The 23,480-nt window shown below is 42.0% G+C and overlaps 1 long non-coding RNA gene across 1 annotated transcript in view; it reads right to left on the bottom strand.

Moving 5' to 3' along the window:
- Positions 1-314: 314 nt before the first annotated feature.
- Positions 315-23,480, bottom strand: part of LOC141570664 (uncharacterized) — a 63,370-nt gene continuing 40,204 nt past the window's right edge. Inside the window, exon 3 of the long non-coding RNA XR_012494954.2 lies at positions 315-794. This is a non-coding gene — a long non-coding RNA (uncharacterized LOC141570664). The remainder of the gene's footprint in view (positions 795-23,480) is intronic.

Below are 23,480 nucleotides of genomic sequence, written 5' to 3'. Positions count from 1 at the left end.
TGATGTCGACATTTTCTGGAATATCAACAGTCTGATTGCTAAAGATGGTTTTCATTCTCACAGTAGAAGTGGCAAAGAGCTTGAGGCCTCTTGATACGGAGATAGGGGTCTTATTAATGGTATCCTTTCTGTCATTGTTCAAAAAATATTATATAAAATATAATTATATAAAAATATAATTATGTATTGGTTTCCTAGCCCTGCCATAACAGGGCAAACTGGGTGACTTAAACAACAGCAATTCATTGCATCATAGTTCTGGAAGCCAGAAGTCTGAAATCAAGGTGTCAGCAGGGCGAATGCTCCCCCTGAAACCTGTAAGGTAATCCTTGCTTACCTCTCTATAGCTTCTGCTGGTTTGCTAGCAATCTTTGGTGTTCCTTGGGTTATAGTTGCATAATTCCATTGTCTGCCTTGATTGTCAGAAGGTATTCTCACCACGTGTCACTGTCTTCACATGGCTGTCTTCTTATAAGGACACCAGTTATGTTAGATGAGGGGTCTATCCTACCACAATACAACTTCATCTTAACTAATTATACGTGCAATGACTCTATTTCCAAATAAGTTCTCATTCTAAGGTGGTAGGAATTAGGATTTCAACATACATATTTGAGAGACACAACTCAACCTGTAAAAATATACAGCTAGATTATTTAGAGTTTTTTAAATGTATGAAATCTAAATTTTGAAAGAAATTGATTCATTAACTTCTGCATGCCAAGATACCATTTGATGAGGCCCTTCAATTTCTGGTGCTCTTCACACAAGAGGTCCAAAGATGAGGTGAATCTCTGCAATAAAAAAAGAAATCCTTGACTAAAAGAATATGCCCTTAGGACTATTCCTCTATAATTTTTAAGTTAAAGCAAAAGAGAAAAGTGAAGGGAAACATCTCCTTTTTATTTGTTACCAAACTTGACTTGATAGTGTATCTTAAAACTTTGAGTCATGTTGGAAAGCAGAATATTTTTAAGGAATATGAAAAGTTTCCAACTATTAGTGTGAAACGTGAGAATCGAAAAAGACTGAGGGAAAAAGCCACTCTAATTTTTGAAGGCTATTTTTATCTACCTGCAGTATTTATGACAACTTGTGTCAGAAAGACCTTGATGATAAAAAATGTTATTCCTCCTGGTTTTTATTGGTAAAATGACCCACATTTTTTCCTTTGCTATTGAATGAAATTCTATCCTTCAATTTATTGAACCAAAGAGTATCTCTATCAAGGAGCTAATGTCATGAAACTAAAGAGAAAGAAGTTTAGAATTTTTTTCTCTTTCATATAAACTTACACTAAAAAATACCTAAGATTGAAGATATAGATATAAATACATAGGCTGGTAAATATCAAAACTTCCAATAGTATTGTACTTTCCCACGACTTCTGTGACAGAGTAAAGCACTACCCCGGTGAGCTGAGAAGACACAGAATATGGAGGTGCTGACTTCAAAAATCACTGAGGTTTTTCCTGAGTGTTGGAATAGAATGCTCTCAACCATATTGCCCCAGCCCTAGGTGAGTGTGGTCAGTTCACGCCTTGCAGGGACAGCGTGTGACAGAAATCCAATTCAAACTGCCATAAGGAAAAAAAAGGCTTGTAACGAATTAAACATGGCTGCACAAAGTGGCTCAACAATGTCCCCAGGATTCAGCTCTCACAACTTCTTTTCCCTCTGCTTCCTTTTATATTGGCTTGGCTCCACATGGAGACACTTAGCAGCCTAGCACCTTTCAGCTTCACGTCCAAGAGAAAAGAAACACATTTCTGTGGTTCCAAGAGGGACTCCTGCAACTGGAATATGTGTCCATCTTGAAAGTCCTTATTGGACAACCTAAGGCCACGCCCACTCCAGAAAGAGGAGGTTGGATCAGCATTACCTGAGCTCCAACGATTGTGTCGGGGAAAGACCATTCCCTACACAAAATCAGGAGCTGTTCCCAGGGTCTCGGAGACTGGATGGACAAAAACCATCCACACCCATTTCAGATGAGAATGAAGACTTCAACAGAGGAAGGCGTGTACTTGGGGAAATAAATTGGACCTTAAGTCTCCTCTTCCCTAAGCTGTGATATTCACATATGATTAAATTTTACTTTTCCTGTGGTCCATCAGAAGTAGTATATCAAAGGACAACTAGTCTAATGCTACAATGCGGATGAACCTCAAAAACATTATACTAAATAGAAGAAGCCCGATGCAAAAGGTTACCTATTACATGATTCCATTTATATGAAATACCCAGAAAAATGTACATCCATAGGAACAGAAAGCAGATTGGTGGTTGTCGGGGATTAGGGTGAGAGGGGAATGAGGACTGACCACTTATTGGGCACAGGGTTATCTTTTGGGGGGATGAATATGCTTTGGAATAAGGTACAGGAAGTGGTTGTATTGTACATCATGAATGTACCACGTGCTACTGAATTGTACACTTTAAAATGGTTAATTTTATGTGGATTTTACTTCAACCTTTTAGAAAGGGGGAAGACTCTAGTTACTGTGCAAGATTTAAATGGGGTAGAAACCCTGATGTTTCCTTTCTTTCTGTCTCCTTTTCTGATCACCTGCCTAAGTGCCAATGGAGGTTCACAGACCTCTTTACTTTTTTGCCTATAAAGCATTCAATCTGCACTCTTGAAGTGGTCTTCCCATCCTCACTTCTCAGCTAACGCCAGCCACCCAGAAGCTTCCTGGCCATACAGTTTTAGGTGGTTTTATAGCACTTGGCCTCTTGTCACTCCCTCATTCTCCCTTCACCTTCCTTGCCTCCAGCAAATAGGGAGCTGGGGAGCTTTGACTGAGGACATATTCTATTCCTTCATTTTTTGCCTTTTACTGAGATGGTTCTGCTTTCAGTGCACAAGGGTTTAGCTAACACTGCATTGAGAAATTCCAGTTTCACATTTTGTAAATTCCAGGAGAGTCTCAACATATCCAGGACCCACCACAAGCTGCCCAGATATGTTTCCAGCAGAGACTCCAGTCATTTGAAGAATAGCTCCAGTGGGTTTTGCTAAAGGCTTTATTTCTGCCAAGCCTTGTGTCAAATTTTTAGACTGACATTTCCAAACTCTGTACAGTTACCAGAAAATTAGTTGAGAGTCAACCACAGAGAGTCAAGCAGTTTTAGGAATATTGTGTGAAATTTTATCTGAATCCTGCCTGTGAAACTTCAACAGTTCAAACAAAAACAAGAGTAATTATTTAAGACATAGTTTAGGAAGAAAAATAAACTTGTATAATGGCTATGAATCTCGGTGAATAAATTCAGGGCTGCCAGAAAGAAAACTGTACGCTTCTGTAGTAAAATTTAATTCTTATTTAGAAGGCCTAATCCTCTCCAGACAGCAGCAAGTTCTTTTGTCAGTTGGAGACTCTGCCCCTTGCCCTATGGTTGTATCTAAGTTTCAAAAGGTCAATGTCATGACAAGTTTCAGGAAGGGAGGTATCTGGGCCTTGGTTGCAGTCTTTGCAGGATGGATGACACATCCCCCACCTGACTCCATCTTTCATTTCCATGCCACACATGTAGGCATTGTAACCACTTTGTGATTCTCTGCTTGATTCGGACATGAAAACCTACAGGAACCTACAAAGCTGTCCGTACCCTACAGGCCTGGATACTGTGCAGACATTCCCTCTCTGGTCTTTCAGCTTCCTTAGGACTCTGTCTTAAAGTTACAGGGCCGTTTTGGTCTCAAATTGTTTCTTTTCTTTCAAGGGTTTTATCACCTTCCTGGGACTCTAGTACAGAAGAAGGTGCATAGACCCTCTCTCTGGAATTCACCCAAATCTCTTCTCACATCAGCTTCCTCCTACCTACCCCTCCTCCCCACCTACCCCACAGCAGACACACACACATAACCCCATCTGATGAGAATCTAAGGTGTCCAGAACCTCCCAGAAGTTTAAATGGGGACAAGGGAAAGTAAGAGAGTGGAGGGATATCAGTGTCATGCAGGGTCTCAGCTCCCTCTCGCCACACAAGAATGCAGGACATGGTGAGGCCAAAAAGGAACACCCACAGAGTCATAGATAGGGGATTCATACCACTACATTCTCGCTGGCGACTGGGTTGGAGACACAGAAAACAGGAGCTGCAATCTGCCATCCGCTTCTCTGTCAACCAACCAATTCTCTTGCCAGCTGCAATCTGCGCCTGCTAGCCCAGCCATGGCAGTTATATTAGTGTCTCATGGCTCACTGGCTACAGCTGATGGCCAACTCGTCACAGCTGATGGCCGTCCAATCACAGTCAATAGCCATTTACTATCCGAGCCAGCACCTTTCCACATGAGGCCAAGAGCCGCCAGTGAGACTGTAGTGGTATGAACCCCTTATCCATATCCATTGTTGTTCCTTTTAGGCCTCACCATAACCTGCTTTCTTGTGTGGGGAGCGGGAGCTAAGACCCAGCATGACAGTACCCTAACTTGGAAAACACTTGAAATAATGGCGTATGACTCTTAAAAATCTATAAGACAATCTTAACACACATTTCAATTTAAGGAGAAAAATTTGGTCCATTGAGCATTTTTGCCTACACAGATGCTATGTGTCATGCGGGGTGTCATGTGGGGTCTCTAGTCCCGCTCCCCACATAAGAAGGCAGGATATGGTGAGGCCAAAAAGGAACACCCACGGAGCCATAGATAGGGGAGTCAGACCACTATATTTTCGCTGGCGGCTGGGTTGGAGACACAGGAGGCAGGAGCTGCACGATCTGCAACCTGCAGTCCACTTGTCTCTGCCAACCATCCTCACTTGCTAGCTGCAATCCGCCTCTCTGCAATCCGTAATCCACACTCCACCATACCACTCCACTACACCACCACATTACACCACCACCTTGTTAGCTTAGCCGCGGCAGTTATATCAGTGGCTAATGGCTAACCTGTAACAGCCGATGGCCAACTAGTCACAGCTGATGGCCATCTACTACCCCAGCCAGCATCCCCCCATGTGAGGCCGAGAGCTTGGAAACTGTACTCTGGGGCTGTGTCCCCACACTATGGCATTCAGTTCTCTGTATTATAATTTTGATAACTGCCATGTACTATTGTTAAATGTGTCTGTATTTTTGTGTGGGGCAGTGGGAGGGTGTTTGCTCCCGAACTGGATATTAAGCTCCCAGAGGGCTCTCGTGTGTTTGTGTGTGTGTGTATGTGTGTGTTTTGTTTGTTTTTGTTTTACATATATGACTGTTCATGAACAGGCCAGGGAAACTGAACATCTCTTCCCAGTACAGCAGGAACAGGAATAACAATTAGCTCTTGCACTCATCAGCAGGAGTTTTAAACAATAATAGCAAGAATTCACAACTACCACGTACCCTCATTTCCAGCTGAATCAAACCCACTGTACTTGGTATTTAGCTCACCTTCACTGCAGAGAACATAGTGGCGTTGGCCAATGAGGATTTTACTCAGTCACTGTGTCATGCAGGGTGTCATTTGGGGTCTCAGCTCCCGCTCCCTGCATAAGAATGCAGGATATGGTGAGGCCAAAAAGGAACACCCACGGAGCCATAGATAGGGGAGTCACACCACTATATTATCGCTAGTGGCTAGGTTGGAGACACAGGATGCGGGAGCCACATGATCCGCAACCTGCCGTCAGCTTCTCTGGCAACCAACCTCACTTGCCAACTGCAATCTGCCATGCTAACCGCAATCCGCCCTTGCCAGCTACCATTCGCTGCTAGTGTAGCCACAGCAGTTATATTAGTGGCCAATGGCTCACTAGTTACAGCTGACAGCCAACTAGCCACAGCTGATGGCCATCCAATCACAGTTGATGGCCATTTACTACCCAAGCCAGCACCTTTCCACGTGAGGCCGAGAGCCTGGAAACTGCACTCCTGTCTCTGTCCCCACATACTGACCATGGACAGTTTATACCTTGGAGAGCCAGCGCTTTAGTTTGGGCACCTGAATGGCAGGGGTCTGCCTGCATCAGAGAGCTCCGTGTTTTACATTCCACTTTGTCTTCCATTCTGTTATTCTGTGTACACGATATAATGCTCTGTTTATAGAAGATGCCTCAGGAAATTCTTTTTTTTTTTTATTTTTATTGGGGAACAGTGTGTTTTTCCAGGACCCGTCAGCTCCAAGTCAAGTCATTGTTTTCAATCTAGTTGTGGAGGGCGCAGCTCACTGGCCCATGTGGGAATCAAACCAGCGTCCTGGGTGTTATGAGCACTGCACTCTAACCAATTGAGCCAACTGGCCGCCCAACGACATTCTTGCTAAGGGGACACAGAATGAAAATTATACACTACGAAGGCTAAAGGGATCTTGACAATTTAGCCTTTTCGGAAGCCTCCAGGCAGGCCAGACACAAGCCAACTCAAATGAATGAGAACTTACTCAATTTGTTTAAACCTCCAGCAGAAATGTCTAAATCCATTTTTGCAAAATAGCATTAATATGGCATTCCACAACTCTATCTAAACCTTTCTGCCACACCTAACATGAAGGTGACAGAGAAAAACCACACTGGACTGGGGACTACAAGGCCTGGAGTGGAGCCTGGCTGGCTCTGTGGCTCCCAGGGCAGTGACCTTAGCGGCATCATTTACCCTCTAGGCATTTTCCGCCCTTCATCTGTAAAATACAGGGGTTGATGAGAGGATCATTAAGCTCACTTACAACTCTAAGTTCTGTTAATCCTTATGACTTAGGTACCAGGGTGTGAATAGTGAGGCTCTTTTAATATGGCGACTTAAGTGCGGTATGTCTTCCCTTGCATTGCTGCTTTAAGGGGATAGAATATAAATGTTTTCTCTTATTCCCCTGGGAGGACTTGAAGATTAACATCTCCTCCTGCCACCCCTGGAAATGAGAATTCAATTTTTGGCTGCTAAGGACCCCAGGGTCTATTTTTGAGAGGTCATTAAAATCTATGTGTAAAGAACCACAGAAAAAAATAAAATGTTCAGAAGAGAAGGAGTACCTCTGATAAAAACTCAGAGAAAGAGGTAGGATTTTCTCCAGACCAAAAAGAAATCAGGTATGTTGGGCAGCGGGTGTGGAGGGAGAGTTAGTGAAGGAGCCTGAGAACCTATCCTGAGGAAGTTGCCCAAAAATTGAAAGGAACTATGAGTTCACAGAAGCTCCTGGGAGCCACGTCATTACCACCAACTGCCCAACCTTCAGTTAGGCATGAACCTCTCAAACCTGTGCCCAGAACCCTCCCCCATTGATCACTCTGGTGGATGGCCCAAGAGGAGTCCACTTGGTCAGCTCTTACCACCTCATGACTGAGTGCCCATCAATGCGATAGGTTTTGTTCAATCTGGGCCTGAATACCCTGTATGGACATTTCCTACGCAAGGCACCAGGACACAAGAAGCTGGGATATCTAGAGGGAAGGAGGTAAAGATGCTGAGACCTCCTGAGCCAAGGCACTGAGAAGGTCTGTGACAGCCCCACAGGGGCAGATCCAGGTTTTGTAGGACCCAAAATATATACAATTTAGGGGTCCTCTTTAAGAAAATGAGCACATTACACATACAAAATTGGGTAAGACTGTGAATATATATTTAGAGCGAGATAAAAAGTTATAACATATCACAAGGCTTTTTAAAACTGACAAGACCATGAACACCACAAAATCCAGGAAAATACAATTAATTCATTAATTGCCAGACCCACCTCTCTCACACTTGTTTTCTACACCTTTTGGTTGCAAAGTATTTGATCACCTCTTCATAGGAATGATTTTATAACATTTCATATAGGGAAAATAGAAAGATAAATCAGTCTGTCCTCTAGCATGGTTGATCAAAAATATTTTTTTGATAACTGGGATGCATAAAATGTGACTTCTTCACACATAGAAATCATCAATGTTTTGTAGTACTGCTGTCGGTTTGTATCTACAAGTACAGAAATTCTGATAGATTCTATGTTGTGCAATTCCCATCAAAAAAGAAAAAGACAATATGTGTGGTGTGTTTATAATTGCATATATGCACTATTTTTTTAAATTCCTTATAGGCCAGAACTTCTATTTTAACTAGGCGTCAATGAGACCCTAATCCTCCACTTCAAATTTTACACATCAGTATAGCCGAAAGAATTGAACGCAGGGTCTTTAAGAGATATTTGCAATCCATGTTTGCAGCAGCATTGTTCATAAAACTAAAAGGTAGAAGCAACCTAAATCCATCAAAAAATGAATAGATGAGCAAGATGTGGAATATCCATACAGAAGAGTATGATGCAGCATTAAAAAGGAAGGAGAGTCGGACACATGCTACAACATGAATGAACCCTGATGACACGCTAAGTGAAATAAGACGGCACAAAAAGAATACAAAGAGTATGATTCCTCTTATATGAGGTATCTATGTTCCACTAAATGAAAACTGAGGGCATCCTTAGCTCAACTTCCTTTTGTTTGGATCCCACAGGTGCCTCAGTTGTTCTGCCACCATCCAACACAAGAGGAAGTGTGACACAGGGAAAGTCCAACAGGAAAGAAACAGTGATCTGAACTGGTCATTGTTGAAATGTATTACTTTTGCAAAATTCAGAAAAACAAAACATGTGAGCATATGTCTAGCATATCTCCTAAGACCTTGGAAGGGGCCCATGCAAATGAAGGGCGCTGAAGGGTAAGCTTCATTGGCTTTTTGGTAAATTCACCTCTAAACTCCCATTTCGCTTAGTAATATCCTTTCAGTATCAGTATCATTCCTATTTCTACGGTACTTTTGTTTATTCTCACATGATATGTGAACTGCCAGGTCAAAATCCTTTGTGCAATAATCCTTTTGGATAGACATTCTATATCACTTTTTATAGTCTCTCCAAATATGTCTAGTCTTTTTAACTTGTCTTTGCAGCTACTGTTTTTCAAATATTTCACCATGACTGCATCTGCGTAGCCTATCACAGATTGTGAGCTACTTGAAAACAAGAAATATTTCTATCATGAAACTCAGTAGAATACTACAGGTAATCACATGCCTGATAAATGTATTTGGATAAGAAAAAGCATTTGTGTGTGTGTGGAGGCAGGGTTCACCTCTGAAAGTTTACCAAGTTGTTCATATCCACCTTTGGTTGTGGGGTCCAGAACTGTGCTCAGGGTTTCTAAATTTTTTTTATTTTGTGTGTGCGTGTGTGTCTGTGTGTGTTTACTACAAAATGTATCTACGTCTGCATCAGTTAGGAATTGAGTTCGACTGTGAGTAGCAGACACCTGAAAAAAGAGTGGTTTAACTAACATATATTTCTTCCTCATGTAATAAGAAATCCAAAGGTGAACAGTCCACGGCTGGTATGGGAACCCAGGTTCCTTTCAGCTCTCTATTCTGACAGTGCTGTCCCCTAATTCTCATACTTACCAGACTGTTGCTGGAGTACCAGCCCTTTGTAAGCATCAGAGCTGCATTCCTAGCAGAAAGAAGGATAAAGGAGGTGGGAAGGCGACATACATGCTTCTCAGAGGCCTGTCCCTTTTTTAAGGAGTGTTCTTGGAAGTTCTGCTAAACAATTGCTTCCATCTTATTAGTCACCCCCAGCTGCAAGGAGTACGATGGGAAGAAATTTAGAAACAGAGTCTTTCACTGGATATATGCTTACCCAAAGTGAAAATTGAGACTCTGATACCACAGAAAAGGATGGGCATTGGATAAATTGCCACTACCTGTGCCGTAATACCTCAGGCTACCCTGGTCCTAAGCAAACCGTGAAGAGAATCAAGGCTGCCCCTTGCCTCTCCTCTCTCCTTCCCACCCCTACTTAGGAACCAAATCCTCCCATTTCACAGAATAAAACAGAAACTCATTCATTCTTGGGCACAATGATGAGAAATTTTAAATGCTCCCTTTTCCAGGAATTTGTATTTTAACCAGGAGCAAAGCCTTAAGTTGGAGAAATAAAGTCATCTTAGTATATATTCAGGTATCAATAAGTGAGATATGGATGACGGGGTCTGGGAAAGAATGACGGGGTTTGGATTCTCTTGTCTCTGAAAGTCGGATCACACAAGACAATGTTCCTGTTTGCCTTCTTTCTCTTTTTTTTAGTGTTCCTGTTTTAATTTCAGTGCATCTCTGAGCACTAATGGTAAATGTATTACCCACCATGAATCCTAATGGTTTTTTTCTTTTTTATTTGCCCATAGCTCATCATTCCCCTGATTATAACTATGTAGTGTTTTTTTTTCTCCCTGAAATGGGTGAACATCTTTTTAACACTAACATTAATTGGGTTTTGGTGCTGTGGCGTTTATTGGATGTTTATCATTCGCACAGCCGTCGAGGCGGCATGCGGCAAAGTGTTTTTCATTCTGTGCTGTGGTTACTCCATAACAGTCCTGCTTCAGCACCCACTTCCACAGTACCTGAAAGATGGAAGCAGACATTTTATTCCACCAAGTCTGTCAAGTGGGCATTAAGCAGAAAATGAGGTTTAGCTTCCTATACTGCAATGAAACATATGTTTTTAAAAGGAATACAATTGCCTCTGAATTACTGTTGCTTTATTTTGAGTACTATGGGGTTTTCAGGCAAATATTTCTGCAAAACAGCTTTGAGAAAGGATGGTAATAACTGGCATTTGTAAGGTATGTTCTGGTTTATAAAGCCTTGTCAGGTTATTGTCAGTGCCTAACTTTTCTCTGTTCTCAGCTGCTCCAAACGGGATCTATTTCACAGCTTTGAGGTGGAGTCTGGGACTCAGCTTTCAATCTCCTTTGACTCCAGGATGGGAACTAGGAGTTTTAGTAATGGCCTAAATCACAGGTTTCCAGAAGCAAGAGCAAACTAACCATTCCCTGATCTTTTTAGTCCCCAGAAGAATGCTATTTCCTTTTAAGCAAACAGATCTGTGCCAGGCAAGTCAGTGAGAGCACGAAGATTACAGAAAGGAGAGGGATGTTGGAGGGTAAGGATAATTCCTTTCCACCTCATTTTATCCTTTCCCCTGGTCTCATTCCATGGTAACCTGATTCAAGACCACTGTAGGCCAACAAATGTACGTATATTTCTTTGGGCCATCGATAAATCAATCACTGAACCTCAAAGCTGACAGAAAACATAAAAGATGTGAAGACCAATCAGCTAGATCTATGCTACTCACCCTTCAATTTTATCTTCTAGATGGAGCAATAGGATGAGGAGTAGGAATTCCTAGGGAAAAACAGGCCAACAGGGTCACAGATAACCTTGTTCCGCCCCACATCCCATCCCATCTTTTGAATATTTAACCTCTCTGGCTATGTAAACACTCCAGTATCTCCCATCTTAAAAAGAAAAACACTCAGCTATCTCTCATCTATAAATATTATATATATATATATATATATATATATATATATATATATATATACACACACACACACACATATATTGAAATCCTCAACCTCAACCTATTGAAATCTGGCTTATTCCCATCATTACTCTTATCCTCACCTCCAATTACTTCCTATTAACACACCCAATGCACCTTTCCAGTCTTTTTGTTGCAAGACTCTAGCATTTGTATGTTGACATTTTTTACCCTTTTGATTGCTGTGACACTGGCCTCTCCGGACTTCCAATGGTTTGTTCCAACACCTTTCCAAGCTCCCTTCCCAGCTTCCCATCCTTGTTTCTTGCATTTCTTTCTCTCCACACCTCCCTGGGTTAGCTCATTCATTCCTTTGAATTCAATTACTACCTATACGCTGATGCTTCTTTAATCTGAACCTAGCGCCCATTTTTCTTCCTCAGCCTCAGACTCAGAGATCATTTTTCTCAAAGAACGCCTCCACTGAGTTGCCCTAAAACTAAACATCTTGTCTCCCTTTAAACCATCTTTCTTCTCTGCTCCATTTTTCATCTGATAGTCGTATCATCCACTCACGCACCCCAGTTAGAGAGCCCAGGGGTTCCTCCTTACTCTTCATCAGCCTGACATCTAATCCTCTACATATGCTTTGACCCATCTCTTCTTTCTGTTCCCGCTGTTATGACTTTAGCTCATAACTGTCACCTCCTGCCTGAACAACTGCCACATCTCCTAGCGGATATCCATCCTTGCATACTTTCCTGCCAGAGTGCTTTGTCTGAGAAGAGAATCTAAGCAATGGGATGAAATCCCAGGCTCTTGTTGTGGCGCAGACAAGGCTTTAGTTCTGACTTCCTTCTCCATTCTCACTGTTTCATTCCACCTGTTACATCCTTCACATGCCAGCAAAACAGAGCCACTCGCTGGAAGTGCCCAGGACTCACTGTTGTTATTTCCACCTCTGTGCTGGACATTCTGCCTGGAATGCTCTGTGTATCTCTTTCTCCTCCCCCACTCCTTCGCCTAGTTAAATAGTACCCAGTCCCAGGAAGCAACCCTTGGGGCCCTCATAATATTCCTTGCATATTTCTACCTGAGGATTTGACCCCTTTCAAAAATTATGTCTCCACAGACGTGAATTTACTGTGGAGTTCGTGAAGCTTCAGGGCCCTTGCTCACATAATCCCCTTCCAAGCCCTTTCCTAAATCTGTATTCAGAATTTTGCATTCTTTTTCTTGATGAGGGCCCTCAAAGCTGTACAAGCTCCAGGTCCCACAAAATCTAGGTCTGCCCATTTTGGGGTCTATTAATCCTCTAGTTGGTGTAGGCAGAGTCTATGTCTTGTTTATCTCGGTATCAGCAACACACACTAGGCACTGAATCGCTGATTGTTGATTTCTGGTAACCCAGAAATCAAAGGCAGGATGGGGAAGGGAGGAAGAGACCAGCAACAAGTGCAGGCTAAGGCAAGATGTGGCAGCAAAAGTCCGGACTGAGAAGTACCCTGGCTCCCTGAGAACAGCCAGGAGAGGGACATTAGCCAGGACACCAGAGTCTGAGCCAGGCCGTGAATCAGACCTCACACAGAGAGCAAGGGTCAGGCGCCAGGCAGACAAACAGGCCTGGAATGTCAAACACCAGTGGGCAGAGCAGAGCAGAAGGTCCAAGTGCAGGCCAGTGGCCAGGAAACAGAGGAGCGAGACATGCTAGCAGGAAGAAAAAACCCAAACAACAGCCACAGGCAAACACTTCCTGTACGGTTCTTCTAGGGCTCTGCAGCTACAGAAGCCTTCCCAGGAGGGCAGCCCAGGGCAGGGGGCAGGAATTCAGAGCACCCAGCCAAGTGATGGGGCATGAAGGGAACAGAGGGGGCCAGCGGCCGTGGTGGGCAGATTCTGACTGCCAATGTTTTTTCCACTTGGATTGGTGTCCAGGGGATATCTATTTTCAATCCTGAGTATCTACCAAAAACGAAATGATGAAAATGCTGCTGAATTCCCAAAGCCCTCTTTAAAAAAAATAAAAATATAATCAAAATCTGTGTCTATCCCATTTTGAGGTATTCCTTTAAAGATGTACTTTCAATGATGTGGCAATAAATAGTGATCCTGTAGCATAAAACCGGGACAGCAGTTATGTAAAGGAGGCAAAAATTGCTTCGTTAAAATGCATGGAAGGAGAAGCAATGGATTATAGTATAGATCATGTTAGAGATGAGAAGATTACTGAGCACCAGGCACACAAGGGAGACCGATTAATGAAAAATAAATAAAGGGGCTTCAGAAAAACAACATGAAGCTAAACACTGGTCTGCTGCTTATCACAGAACACAGCCCAGATATGTGCGGGAAACCATTTCTTTTCCTTCGGAGCATAGATTTGAAAGTTAATGTTATTTGCTTCTTTCCCTATTTCTCCAGTTTATCTATCTTTTGGATAATTAACAATAATTTTTAAAAGTGGGAAACATCAAGATGGACAGGGGTTGAGTACAGCCACTGGAGGAACAGCTAATGCTTACCGTGGAAAAATGTCAAGGGCATGGTACAGTTTTCTTAACAGTATGGAAAATCACTGAAAATTATAAATGAAAGAATTAAGACTTGACTGTGTGTTTTGCCTGGGAAACTTCATGGCTGCTACTTTAAGAGAAAGTCACTTCAAGTATTGGGAGAATGGAATTTGGAACCAGGTGGTTCAAAAGGCAACTTACACTGTGGGAGTAAGATAAATCACCACAGCTCTCTGAGCTTCCATTTTTGACAGGAAAAATATGATACCTGCCTTAATTAAGTCAATTTTCAGTGCATCCCCAATGATATATTATACTATATGTACATATATAATATGCATATTATAAAAAAACAGTTGGTAAAAAACTGCACAAACGTAAATTGTCAGTTGCATATACAAACTCCATTATGTTTCAGCTGAATTTGGGTTTCACATAATCCCTGTAACTGATGAATAAGAAAGCCTGCAGCAATCACCTGAAAATCACAGCTACCGTTTATAATGTTGATACTGGCAATGAAAGACAAGTAGTAACTGTTTTTAAGAATGGTATTAGTTTCTGATATTTACTTAATCATTTTAAAATTGGGCTTACAATTTCTACAACGCCTGAGGTTAGACAAATTGCCTCTTTTGAATTTAATAAGCGACATTAAAGTATTTATGGCAATTATACATACTTCTTATAGGCTTAATTTGAAGCTTAAAAGTTTTAAGGCAAGTAAAACTAACTGAAGTATATGTAAAAACGTTAGAAAATGTAGGAAAATGTTATCAACTATAAGATAGAAATAAAACTCTGTGACAACTAATAATGACATTGGCAAAAAACAACGAAAGCAAAAATGAAAGTCAGCAACAACTTTCTGTACTGGAGCAACCCCTCCAGCGCTCATGGGCCTCTCTCCCTGAGAGGAAACTGAGAAGGAGGTTAATGGGAAAAATTACAGCTGCTGTTGCTGCCTTTGAACTTGGGGCGACCATAAGTGCTTCCCGTGTCCCTCCACCACTCTTCATTCTAATTTCCCCACACCCTCAGCTGTCACGTGTACAGATCTTGGTGGTTTACCTGATGGTGTGACCCAGACCTTTGTTCCTGAGGGATCTGAGCAGCTGGTAATCATACTCTTTCAAGGCCGCGTCACTGCACGTGTCCATCTACAGTTATAACGGGGCAAGGAAGTGCCAAGAGGTGCAAAAGGAAATTGAGTTCCATGTGTATTCCTCCCTCCCTCCATTCTACAAAAGCAGTCACTTCCACCGGCTGGTTAGGGGCAACTGCCCTGCCAAGTCCATAGCTTTTTCCTTACCTCCTTGTCTTGAAACATGGGGAGTTCAAAGTCCCAAGAGCAACCATAGCTCATGGCTCAGTGGGATCCTTGCTTTGTCCCTTAGCAACAGTGTGCCCCTTTTGGGGTGTAGGACCTCTAACCCTATGAAGCCCACACTCCCCAGGCGAGTCACTGAGTGTGATGGTTCGTGGAGTCACTCCTGCTTCCACTGCTTGGCCCCAGGATCCATTACTCTTCCTATTAAGCACATAGTGCCATACAAAGGTCTCTGATTTGCTGCATATAATGCATATGGGATGGAGGCATTTTTTTCCTTGCAAAATATTTCCTCCAAGCTGGCACTTCAGGTGGGCCTTCAGTTTTCAAGCTCTGTGAGACCAATGCCTTCTGAATGGTGAAGTATGTGACATGACCAGTGGTCCACAGCACATACCTGCAATTCCTTCACTGTGAAGGTATTTCGTGGTCAGAGGCTATGTTGTGTGGGATTCCATGTCTATGGATCAAGCATTCCAGCAGCCCCTGAAGAGTGGTGCTGGGTGAGGCCTGGAGGCAAGGAAAGGCAAACCCATACCCGAAACAAGTATCTGTCTCTGAGAAGACAAACCACTGACAGCTCCAGCACAGAAGGGGCCGAATGTAGAACACTTGCCTCCAACTGGCTGGTCTCCTTGAGGAATGCAGTGCCATATCAGGTGTTCAATGTTGATCTCTGTTCCTGGCAGCTTGGACAATCGAAGAAACAGTAGCTAGATAGGACTTGATAACTGGGAGCCCCTGCTCAGGGGCCTATGAGTAGCCTCCATCTCTGCCTCCATAGTCATTCCACTCATGCCCATTGAGCCGTTTCTTTGGTGGCCAATGATGACATCAACTAGTGAGTCATTGTATCTATTTGGTTATTGAGGCCTGTTGGATGGCCTGGTGGATGCTTTCTGGTGTGTGTGAATATGTAACATAAAAATCTTCACACTTGGGGCCTATTCCCATATGTCCATCCACATGCCTCTACCCTGGGCCTCCTTGGCTCCAGTCTTCCAGTTCTTTGCCTTCCAGGTCCCTGAGCAGCTGACAAGACCATTGGCCACTTGTCCTTCCCCACATAGTGGATGACTGGGTACATCACTTGTGACTTTGCTCATCAGGAAGATTTTCATCCATCGTTGTCTTGCAAAGCAACCTTTAGTAGAGCTGTAATATAGCCACTGTCCGTGCTTTGTTTACACTGATATACTGAGATGACTCCTCTGTAAATCAAGTTCAGTTTTTTGCCTCCTCTTTGAGATGGTCCTAAGGGACCTCCCCTATGTGGCCATAAATGTGAGCTGGGAGAGGGATGCTGGTGTAATCATGACAGGTGACAGTAGATCTGGGCCACCTGCTCATGCAGCTTATTCATACCTCTGGTTCTGCTTGGGCTCAATCCTAGATGCACTTTTTCCATCTTAAGATGTACCACTGCTGGACTCCTATGACCTAATAATGCATTTGGTATCATATAATTAAGAGACCTGTTTCTACCAGGACCCCATAATGTGCCAGGAGCTGTTCCCCCAAACAGCTGTGTAGTCCTCTGCTGGGGTAGCATGACTTTGCTCCGGAATGCTAGGGGCCTGTATTGGGATTCTTCCTCTGGGTCTTGCCAAAAACTCCACACTGAATCTTTTCTCACCACTAACACCTCCAATTCTGGTAGCTAAATCATATGACCCAAATAGTAATGCTGCTTGCATCACACAGCCCTTTCCTGCTCCAGGGCCCACTCAAAGCTGGCAGCTCCTCTGTCACCCAGTATATAGGCCAGAGCAGGACTCCTACGGAATGTGCTTCCTCTAGAACCAAACAGTCTACTGGCTGCTATATTTCTTTCTTTGTTGTAGGGGATGCAAGTTGCAGTAACTTGTCTCTTACTTTGGAGGGCACATCCTGGTATGCCTCTGACCATTGGACTTCTAAAAAACTTTACTAAAGCTGTAGGTCCCTGAAACTTCATAGAGTTTATTTCTCAACCTCTGGAGAGCATCTAGCAACCTCTTGCTTGTCCTGCCAAAACAACACAAAGTCATTAATATGATAGATCAATGTCATAACCTGTAGGATGTCCAGGTAATTCAGATGTCTTCAGATTATATTATGACAGAAAGTAAGAGATCTAACATAGCCCTGGGACTAAACTTTAAATAGATATTATTATTCATTCCACATAAATATGAATTATTTCTAATCCTCTTTTCTGGTTGAAATAAAAAAGAATTGTTTTGTCAAATCGATGGTCATACTCACATACCATGTTCCTAAGGCTTAAGTAATATCCTCCAGCCATGAAGATGTGACCAGTACAGCAGCAGCAATTTGTGTTTCCCTTTCTCTAGGATCCACCCAGACTGGGGAATTACATGGAGATGTGATGGAGAGTACCCTTGCAGGTCTTTAATAATAGCACTAATCCCCATTCTTGCCCCAAGATGTGATATTAATTTTGATTTACATTCTTGGCCATGGAGGGGTGGGAGTCTCAGAGGGTTCCATTTAACCTTCCCCGCCATGATAAGTGCTTATTCCACAGCCAAGGACCCAATACAGGGAGTACGTCAATTGCAAACTGTATCAGTTCCAATAATATACCATGGTATATGTCCCAGAGACTATGTTATAACTTGTATAACAGAAATTAACAGGGATCCTACACTTGAGGAACTCACAGTCTAAATGGGAAGACAAAGGTGCAAACTCATAATTAAGCATTGTTATAGAGATATGAGGATATTCTCTGGGGCTACACAATGGGCGTATGAGTGAATATTTTCTACGTGGTCTTTCTATTGAATGGCATATTGTCAGATCTTTGAAAAGAAATCCTCACTTCTTTTCTAACACCCATGATAAACACAGTTTCTGGCACATGTTGAACATATATAGCAGGCATAATTATGTACTTCTCTTCATTAATCATGCCAATATTGTCAGATTTAATATTTGCCAATCATCTCTGTCAGTAATACACCTAATGATCTAGATTTAAAAAAAACACACAAAAGATGTTGTATTTATTTCTTGGAGAAGAGACAAAAAAGCATTCAGTATAACTAAAATCTGTGCAAGGTTGGATCAAAGTGCCCTAGAGGTCAAAACAAAATGCCTCAGGGAGAGTGGTCCCTCCCTATCTTCTTCCAAATACTTACTCATTTCCTCATTTAAATAAATACTGATTGAGTGCTCTATATATGCCAGGCACTGTGCTAGGTACTCAATCTGTTCACCAGATTGAGTGAACAAAACATACAGAAGTCCACATTCCATGGAGCGCCTATTCTGGTAGGGAGATTGGCAATGCAAGTAAACAAGTTAAATATATACAGTGTCATAGCAATCAATCTTGTAGAGAAAAATAAGGCAGAGACAGGAGGCAGTGAGTGCTGGGGGTAGGGAGGATTGGACTTTTAATTAGGCTAGTCATGGCAGGCCTCCCTGAAAAGGGTGTTGGTGGGACAAAGACTTGATCAAGGAATGAGATACAAGTATACAAATATCTCAGGCAAGAGTGTTCCAAGCAGGAAAAAAAAGCATATTAAAAGGTTCTGAGAAAGGAGCATTCCTGGAGTATAAGAGGCACAGAGTGACAGAGAAGGACAATGAGAGTTGAAACCAGAGGAGTAATGGGGATCCAGGCTATGTTGGGTCCTGAAGGCCCTTGTAAGTAAGAACGTTGGCTTTTACACAGGGTGAGATGGAGGCCATTGAAGGATTTTGAGTTGAGCAGTGACATAATCTTATTTACTTTTTAAAGGGTAATTATAGCTGCTGTGTAAGGAAAGGCTGTACTGGAGCCAGAGCAGACACAGGGTAACGATGGAGGAGGAGTGAGATAAGCACAGTTCTGCATATATTTTGAAGGTGACGCTGACATTTGTTTACTGCGGGACTGAATGGGAATGGGGTGGGGAAAAGGAGTCAAATATGACAGTCATGATTTTGGCCTAGCTAATTAGAAGATTAGAGTTGCCATTTGCTGATCTGAAGATGTCTGTGGCAGAAACAGGTTTAGGAAGGAGGATTAGGAGTTGTGCTTGGGACATATTATTTGGTATGTCTATTCTTAACAGATCCAAGTGGTGACGTGGGGTTGTCAGTTGCTTATACTAGTCGGGAGTTCAGGAAGAGGATGGGGCTAGAGCTAGATAAATCTCAGAGCCATCAGCCAACAGAAGATTTTGAGTCATGGAAATGCAGTGGGTATAACTAGAGAAGGGGTCTAAGGCCTGAGCTGTGGGACCCACTAATGTTTCAAGTCTGTGGAGAAGAGGATGATCCAGCAAAGGAGACTGGGGAAGATCAGCCAACGAGGTAGGAGGAAAACAAGCATTTTGAAAGACAAATGAGGAAAATAGGTCAAGGAGGAGGTAATGTCAAATGTGTCATATACTGCTAAGAAGTCAAGTAAGATATAATTGAAAATTGGCCAATGGATCTAAATCTGGAGGTCATGGTGACCTTGGGTAAAGCAACTAAAAGTGGGGATGGGAAGGAGATGTTGACCTTTATATTATCTTCCCCTGGGTCTTTTGATTTTCTTTTTAACTTGAGCCCAGGCATTTAATAAGACAGACAGTGAAGACCCTGAAATTAAATTTGGCCTTATTAAGGCTAACAAACCCACTCTTAGTTTACAAAGTATCTCTGTAAGTTAGTAAAATCAGTTACAGTAGAATCAATTCCCCAAAAAGAATGGACCTCAATAGGCCAGATAATTATAATCTCCAGATAATTCTCCACCAAAAGTCCAACAAAGTTGTTTTTTGTTTGTTTGTTTTTATTTTTTTTTTTGAGTTGTGACCTTAGTCACAACACTTTAGTTTTACCTTTACGCATGTATTCAAAATAGCAAAGTTACTTCAATTCATAGATATTCTGGAAAATTTGAGGCATATAATGGCTCTACATAGCGCTCATCCTCTTGGCTTTAGGCAGAATTACATCTGAACTTTTATGAATATTTAACAGTTAATATTGGTTTTCATCCCAACAGCATTTAACCTAACAGCTACTGTGTAAACTAATATAATGAGCATCAATCTTCATCAGCATCTCTTTCAGTCACTGATCACATTGTACCATCAGAAAGCTCTGACTCAGTTCTCCTGGTGCGGGAACATTTTAATGACTTTCGGTTCTTTTGATGAACCTAAAAATAAACCATTAAATGTTTACCTTACGTTATTTTATGAAATGTGTGCAAATGAAATCCTGCCTCCATCCTGGAGTCTTACTCCATCCTTCCCCTCATCCTTTGCATCAAAATGCACTGCTTGGTTTTGCCCATATTCTCTTTCAATGTGTTCCCCCAGTGTGATGGAGAGTTACAACAGTAGTTCACCATCTGTATAACAAGACAGTCTTTTAAACACCATCCATCTATCCTCAGGGTGAAACCATTACCATTCCTGTAATTTGTCTCCATTAGTCCTTTTCTCCAGTCCAACAGCCATTTTTACCTCTCTATTCAAATCCAATGTGCTACAAAATTCTAGGAAAAATCTGGGCCCAATTTCTGAATGATTTGATTATTCTATAGTTCTTAAAAGTTCAGTGTCTCCTATAATATTCCAAGATGTTCCTTTCTAAATTATTATTATTCCTCTTAAAAACAGCATTGCCCTAGAGGAACACAGCTTTTCACGATGTCTTTCTCAGCAAACGTTTTGTTTATTCCATTTATAGTTAGAATTTTCGTGTTCATTTTTCTCTTCAATGAACTACTTTCTAGAATTTCCTTTCCTTTTCTCTATAATTAGTGTCACAAGCCACTGATAAAGGACCCACATTATCAGAAAGAAGAAAGCCATGGGAGCATGTTGTGTAGTCTCAAAGGAAAATATTCCAGCACTTAAGTTTACAATATTCAAGTAAGAATTTGCTTCCCACACAAGAAAGTAAGAAACAAATATATTGGAAAGCTTGCTCCCTTTACAGACATTCCCCTGTTCAATAGTTATTTAAGGAGCAGCTATTAGAGCAAGCTAGGTGGACCCTGTTGAATACAGAAATGATTCTGGCACAAATCCTGCCTGGAAGGAACCTATAGTCTAGAGAGGAGAAAGTAGGGCAAATCCTGTTAACATGCAGTGGAGTGCAGATTGGGGAAAGAGTCTTTCCATACAGGAGTCTGCAGGAGGGAGTGAGGACGTGCTATTTCAATCTTCTGGAGAAGAGACCTGTGTGAGCATAAAACAGCATCTGGGAGGTCATGAGTCTATGCAGGGAATGAGGCATCGATCGCTCATTACTGTGCATGGAGGGGAGTGGCAAAAGATAAAAGTTGGAAAGACAGGTGAGAGCCAGGCCTTGCTGTGCTAAGAATGCCAGGGAGAATACGGGCACCATTCCTTAGGCAGTGAGACTCCCCCAGGGGATTTTGGAGCAGAGAAAAAGCAAGATGAGAGCATGAATGTACTGGATGGATTGGAGTGAGGCCATACTCAGAAGGGGAGGCCAATTACAGGGTTTCTACAATCATAGGCTGGGCCTTGATGAAGTCGTAGGATAACAGCGCTGGAGAACTACAGAGGAGGAGAAAGAGGTCAAGATATTTCATAGAGAGAATTGATAGAATCTGGCGTCTGAGGAAATGTGAAAAGTGTGGGGGAGGGAGGAGTCAGAGTTAACCCTGAGAGTTTGAGACTGGATGAAATGAGGATTACAGAAGGAGGGGAGATTTGGGAGGAAAATTGCATCAGGGAGAGACTGCAGAAGATGCCTGGTGACTTTTGGAAAAATAGAATAGTCTTTTACGAAAGCATTCAGAGCTGGAGCTACAAACAAATGTGGAAGTTGTCTGCACAGACGTGACAACCAAAGTCAACTTTGGATGAGACTTTTAATTGAGAAACAGCCATAGTTACCGTCCATACATCACAAAGTCAAATGGTGTTTTGCTAATTATCCACTTAGTTTGATGAATGTAGACAGCCAATATCAGATCATTACAGCCCAGACACTTTGCAAACTGAACAGCCCATTTTGCAGTCCACATCAATCAAATTAAACAAATCATTGTCCAATCTGCCCTTGGCTTTGTGCTGTGTCAATACAGCCGGTGGGTACACACTCAAATTGAAATTGAAAACCTGATTCAAGACCCTGACATGCCAGTGTCATATCTCCACATCTGCAGTTGTCTCTGATGTCACCTAGCCATGGTACCTCACACCAGGGTCCCACGGTGCAGTTTACAGAGAACTTCATGAATAGTATATCCTTTAAACGAGAGTTCAACACAATAGATAGGTTTGACTCCATTTCATGGATGCAGACACATGAGGTTCCAAGAAGTTATAAGTTACCTAGGATCATATGGCTAATAAGTGGAGGTAAAACTAACCAAGGCTTCAGGCTCCAAGTAAATGACAGGGAAGTTTCTGTTTAGCATCTTGTTTTGTTTTACTAAACTGTACGGCCTGGCCTTTAAAAAGAGAAGAAGAAGAATATTATGTTCATCACTAATTAGCACAGAGGAGTGGAGCAGGAGGTTATCTGTGCCTGTTGTTCCCTTCTTTTCCCTTAGGGCCACTTCTTTTGTTTTCTCTGTGCTGCCTGACCTTTAAAAAAAATATTACGTGACTATTATGCTCATTACTAATTGGCACAGCTGAATGGAGCACAAGGTTTTCTGTACCGTATGTCCACTTCTTTTCCCTTATGGCCACTTCTTTTGTTTTCTCTCTGTTACCTCACTAGAAATGATTGGGTGAGTAGGTGAGTGAATGGTATGTGCACACACACATCACATTCCTCATTAATCTCAACCTAATAGGCCAATTTAGAAGGATAGCTACATCTCAATGACACTTATTCTCAAAACCACGGGCCCTATTTCTAAGTGTACTTTTCATGGTTCTTCACTATAGGCAACAAAAACCAGCAATCATATCTCCATGTATCACACTGCACAAGATAAACCTGTAATTTGATGTAACTCACACATCTTTCAGAATACAAGTTCTATGTCAAGCATCATATTGAATTCCAAACTTCAGAATAAAGTCCACTATGTAATATAAGAAAAGATCCATCCAAATGAGAATCAAGGTATATTTTCCAGGTAGGACAATGAGAAGACGGGAAGTATGCTCTGACCTTACATAGATTTACAATATTTGTCCAAACTCTGCTAGATCCTAACATGTAAGGTTCATGACACCATACTTAGGAACAAATTTTAAAAATCAACTGGACAAAAAAAATCTTAATATATTTTCAGTATGTTCTGTCCTTCCACCAAAAATGAAAAAAGAGAACCCATCACACAGTTCTTAATCGTAACCGGGAGGCTTAGTGAGGCAGGCACTGAGCCTCAAATGCTTCTGGGATATGGACCAAGAAAATATTC

Source organism: Rhinolophus sinicus, chromosome 3 (assembly GCF_057876585.1).
Source record: "Rhinolophus sinicus isolate RSI-liver-muscle chromosome 3, RSI-T2T, whole genome shotgun sequence".
Lineage (NCBI taxonomy): Eukaryota > Metazoa > Chordata > Mammalia > Chiroptera > Rhinolophidae > Rhinolophus > Rhinolophus sinicus.
This window is presented reverse-complemented; position numbering and strand designations above follow the sequence as displayed.